Source organism: Channa argus, chromosome 21 (genome assembly GCF_033026475.1).
Source record: "Channa argus isolate prfri chromosome 21, Channa argus male v1.0, whole genome shotgun sequence".
Taxonomy (NCBI): domain Eukaryota; kingdom Metazoa; phylum Chordata; class Actinopteri; order Anabantiformes; family Channidae; genus Channa; species Channa argus.
In genome coordinates, this window is record NC_090217.1 from 716,961 (window position 1) to 722,104 (window position 5,144).

The following is a 5,144-nucleotide window of genomic DNA, read 5'->3' on the forward strand; positions in this document are numbered from 1 at the left end:
ATATGTAAGGACAAGGTCTAACGTGTGACTAAAACAGTGAGTGGGTTTATTTACATTTTGGGAAAAACCAATTGAATCTAATAATGAATTAAATGCAATGCTCAGGCAGTTACTGTCAGCATCTACATGAATATTAAAGTCACCCACTATAATGACTTTATCTGTACTAAGCACTAAATCAGATAGAAAATCAGAAAATTCAATCAAAAACTCTGAATAAGGGACTGGAGGACGGTATACGATAACAAATATCATCCTAGGCTCAACTCTGGATTGTCATTCTTTTGGTTGTCTAATAAAACCAGCCATATTTCTGGATAAGAAAGCTGCACCATCTAAAGTAGGATGGATGCCATCTCTCCTAATCAGCCTAGTTTTTCCCCAAAAATGTTTCCAATTGTCTATGTAGCCCACATCGTTTGCTGGACACCACCTAGACAGCCAGCGGTTGAATGACGACAATGCGGGTGTACATGTCGTCACTGGTCAGATTTGGCAGGGGGCCAGAGAAAACTACGGAGTCTGACATTGTTTTGGCAAAGTTACACACCGATTCAACATTCATTTTAGTGACCTCCGATTTGCGTAATCGGGCATCATTAACTCCCGTGTGAATAGTAATCTTACTGTATTTACGTTTATCTTTAGCAAGGAGTTTCAAATATGATTCAACGTCGCCCGCTCTGGCCACAGTAAGACATTTGACTACGGCCGATGGAGTCTCTAACTTCACTTTTCATACTATAGAGCTGCCAATTACCAGAGTTGGTTTCTCAGCGGGTTTGTCGCTGAGGGGAGAAAATCGATTAGAAACAAGAACCGACTGGTGGTGAACCTCGGTTGTCTGTTTAGCATTAGATCTCTTACGAACCGTCATCCAGCCGGACTGGCTTCCCGGCTGCTCAGGAACTCCAGGGGGACAGCTAGCAGCGGCTAAGCTAGGTCGGCCCGCACCAGCTACCAGGGCCTGACTAGCTGAGTTATTTTCCATGGTGCGGAGCTGTGCTTCCAATTCCGTGGGTAGTGAGGGGGAAAGCAACTACTACTACTACTAATAATAACTATAATAATAATCAATTACTACTGATAATAATAATATTGATGGATATTAATAAGTGATGGTATTTTTTTTTTTTAAAGGATCATGACTAGAAAGGACGTAGAGTTCCAGAAATTTAGAAGAATCTCATATAGCCTGGAAAAACAGTTTCAAATTTACAAAAGCTCTCCGTGATGCCAGAACAGCATATTATTCATCATTAATAAAAGAAAATCAGAACAACCCCCGGTTTCTGTTCAGCACTGTAGCCAGTCTGACTAAGAGCCATAGTTCTGTTGAACCTAGTATTCCCTTAACTCTGAGCAGCAATGACTTCATGACTTTCCTTATGTATAAAATTGTAGTTATTAGAGAAAGAATTCACCACATGGAACATGAAATTGGGATTAAAGAAACTGCACTAGGTTGGTTTAAATTTTATCTATCTGATAGATTTCAATTTGTTCATGTTAATGATGAATCCTCCATGCACACAAAGGTTAGCTATGGAGTTCCACAAGGCTCTGTGTTAGGACCAATACTTTTTACTTTTTATATGTCTCCTTTAGGAAAGGATTATTAGGATAATTAGAAATCTTCTTCTTCTCCTTTTGGCTATTCCCTTTCAGGGGTCTGATGTATCATTCCTGATCCTGTCCATCCTCGTCACTCCCAAAGAGAATTTCAAAATCTGCTACCTCCAACTCTGCCTCCTGTCTTTTCTTCATTGCCACTGTCTCTAAGCACTTTTTTTAATACATTTGCAAGGATTTCAAACAAACTTATTTTACATCGTTATTATGGGATATTATTCGTAGATTCTATGTTCTTTTTGGACAAAAGTGTTGAGAATTGTAATCGGTGAAGAAAAAGTATCCAAAGACATAGCACGCCTTGATTAATTCAGGAACACTGTCTTGGAAAATGTGTCAAAGGTCAAAAATATGACAAGGAGGAGACCATAATAAAAAACTGACACAACTGACTGTGGTTGGTGACAAAATCTGGTGTCAGAATATCAGGAGGGTAAGTGTAGAAAACTGGAGGCCAATTATCTGGGCCCTTACACAGTAAAGTCTGTGGAAAGCGAATGTGCTCATCTGGTAGGGGAAGATGGCACTGTTTGCAAAAAGGTGAACATTGAGCACTTAAAACACTGTAGGATTCAGTAGCCACAAATTCTTCATAGGATTACAACGGTTTCATCAGCCTCAGCTCCAGCTCCAGCTTCTTCAGCTCCAGTCTCAGTTCTACCTGACATAGCACCAGCCCCAGTATCGCCTCCACCTGCTGCAACTTCTGCTCCAGTCCCAAGAACCAAAATTAGAGCAACCAGAGGCAAGCCAAGAAAAATTAGGTTAAAAGCATTTGCAAGAACTTGTAGGGAATAAGCTTCACGTGTTACGGCATCAGCTGCAGCTACAGTGACCCCTCCAGTGTCAGGGCCAGTTGCTCCAGCTATTGATCGAACATCAGCTGAAACTATCAAGACGATAGCAGCCACAGGGTCTACAGCCACACTTCAGAAAGCACCAGCAGATACACAAATTGTGAAAAAGTATCTGCAGCTCCAGCTTCAGCATCCACCGGGTCTATATTGGCACACACAAGTGCCACATACAAAGTGCTGAAATAAGGTAAAGGTATGTTTTATGTACAATTAATTTATTTTTTGTCTGTAAGTACATGAGTCTCACATACACTTCTAGCATTATCAAAGACTGTTTAAATTTAGTAACTATCTTTTGTTTTAAATACTAAAGAATAGGCCACATCAGTCAAAAAAATGTACTATTTTAAGATGATAACCATCTCCTCAACTCTGACAAAATCACAAAATCGACACTAGGACCTTGTAAACATAACCTAATATGGCACAACCCAGACTTTCAATTACACAACACTCTAATTGACTTTCCAGCATGGCAGCACAAAGGAATCACTCACCTCCAACACATATTTGAGAATAACCAATTTCTATCAATTAAGACATTAATGGAAAAGTATGGAGTTGGGGGAAAACAGTTCCTCCAATACCAACAATGACAATTCATAATTATTATTAATAATAATTAATAATTAATATGCATAATTATTTTTATTAGCAGTAGTAATTGACTATGATTATAGTAAATTGACCATAGTTTAACATATCCTGGTATTATTATTGTTATTATTATCAATATTATTATTGTTAGTAGTAGAAGTAGTAGCTTTTCCCCCTCACTAACCCTCCTCACTTCTCCAACCCCGATTCACCTTCACAAGCAAACATACACTGTACATAGGTAACACACTGTGCTGTTATGTTTTGTATTGTGTGATTTGTACTGTTTTTTTGTTTCGTTTGTTTTTGTGGTGAATAAAAATTAATTAATTAATTAAAGAATAGCAATTTTTGCAACGTAATTGTTGCTGTTCATTTTCATGTTTAAGTAAGTGGACAGTAAACGTATATATTAATATTTATCATTTTTTCAGATGTAAATGAGGTGTGGGCAGGGAAACTCTAAAATACACATGTAATCCTGTGATCATCAGACCATATAAATTGTTCTGTTGGGACATTGCAAGGATTTCACCCAACAAAGAAGTTGAGAGTGAGGTAATTTAGTTTTTTCTATGCACACTTGAATTTCATTTTCTAAATCAGAATATATAAGGTCTATAGGTATATAGGTCTTTGTACCTTGTATTTACATACTTCTAACGTACAAGAAAACTGCTATGGAAAATGTCTTGTTTTTAATCTCCCTTTTTTTCCTCTCTTTATTTTACAAAAACATGAAAACACTTTCAGACACTCTTGCTTTCCCTGTAGATGATATTATTACATAACTGTTTGGTGTCTTGGACCTTCATTGGGTATCTGTGACATACCCTTATAAATCACGATTCAGTATTATGTGTTTTTGGAATATCTGTATGTAACAACTATTCAAATACTGTATGTGGGTCCTACAGGCTGTAGTTTACATAACAACTTTACATTACATTGCTCTATAGATTGATGTAGTTAAATACATACAAAAAAGGCAAATTCATGTTGTAACAAAAAAAATAAAATGGGTAACCTTTTAATCTTTAAAGTAATCTTTTAAGTAAAATGCTTATCTTCCAGTACTCATGAGGCAATATAACAGAAAAAAATGTAGCTCAGGCAGCTGTTATTGACAGCTATGAAATGACACGCAACTGGATAAAGACCACTTCTAAGCTTTCGGTTTAGAGATAAATGTGTATTTGTACTTTTGTATGTTGCTAGGATACCTTTTTCTTATTACTTATTTTAATCTTATGCAAATTTGTATTTTATCTTCATTTACAGATGGAACCAATGAGATATAAAATAATAGTGCAGATTTCTGATGAGCCCCATCACTGGATCTTAACAGTAAGGGGGATTTTTTGTAACACTGACTGGTTTTTATATCTATTCTGTGATGGTTTGTCTTTAAAGTACATTTTGGATTGCACATATTGTCATAAAAAAAGAGGTAAACTATTTGACAGACCAGTGATCTCTACCTGTACTACTGTATTTTTTTAGTTACAGAATTTTACATTGTTTAGACTAGATTGTAAATAAATAATTTTACATATTATATCTTCCTACTTACTTGGCATTTAATGCTTATGCTTTAAAATTCCCAACTTAACACTTGTTTCCTCCCTAAAATGAAGTTAACGAACCCTTATGAAAGAAGGTGCCTATTTTTTAAACCACTAAGAGACCCAGACAAAAACGAATAAGTGCCTGAATGCAACAAGGTGAAAATATTGATTCTTAAAGGGCATTCATGTGAATGGATAGAGAGAATGTAATGTGTCAAGATGGGCATGTAGCACTCCAGATGGACATCAGAGACACAGTACATCACGTGGGGTCTTTGCCATGAAAGAGAGTAAGTGTCTGTAGTTACAGCCATGTTTTTAATGCTGAATTAATTAAACAAGCCCACTGGGACAATTTATTTTTTGACAGGTCCTCCATAGTCTTTTTGACAACTTTTATTGTCTTAGGTGTACTTGGTTCTGTTCCTTTTTTGTTTTGCAATCAAAAAAATAAGCCTATACTAAATACTGAGGATGCAAACTCCATGAG

At 36.5% G+C, this 5,144-nt stretch overlaps 1 pseudogene; it reads right to left on the bottom strand.

The window, feature by feature from the left end:
* Positions 1–276: 276 nt before the first annotated feature.
* On the bottom strand, positions 277–1,036 carry LOC137106962 (uncharacterized; annotated as a pseudogene).
* Positions 1,037–5,144: the final 4,108 nt, after the last annotated feature.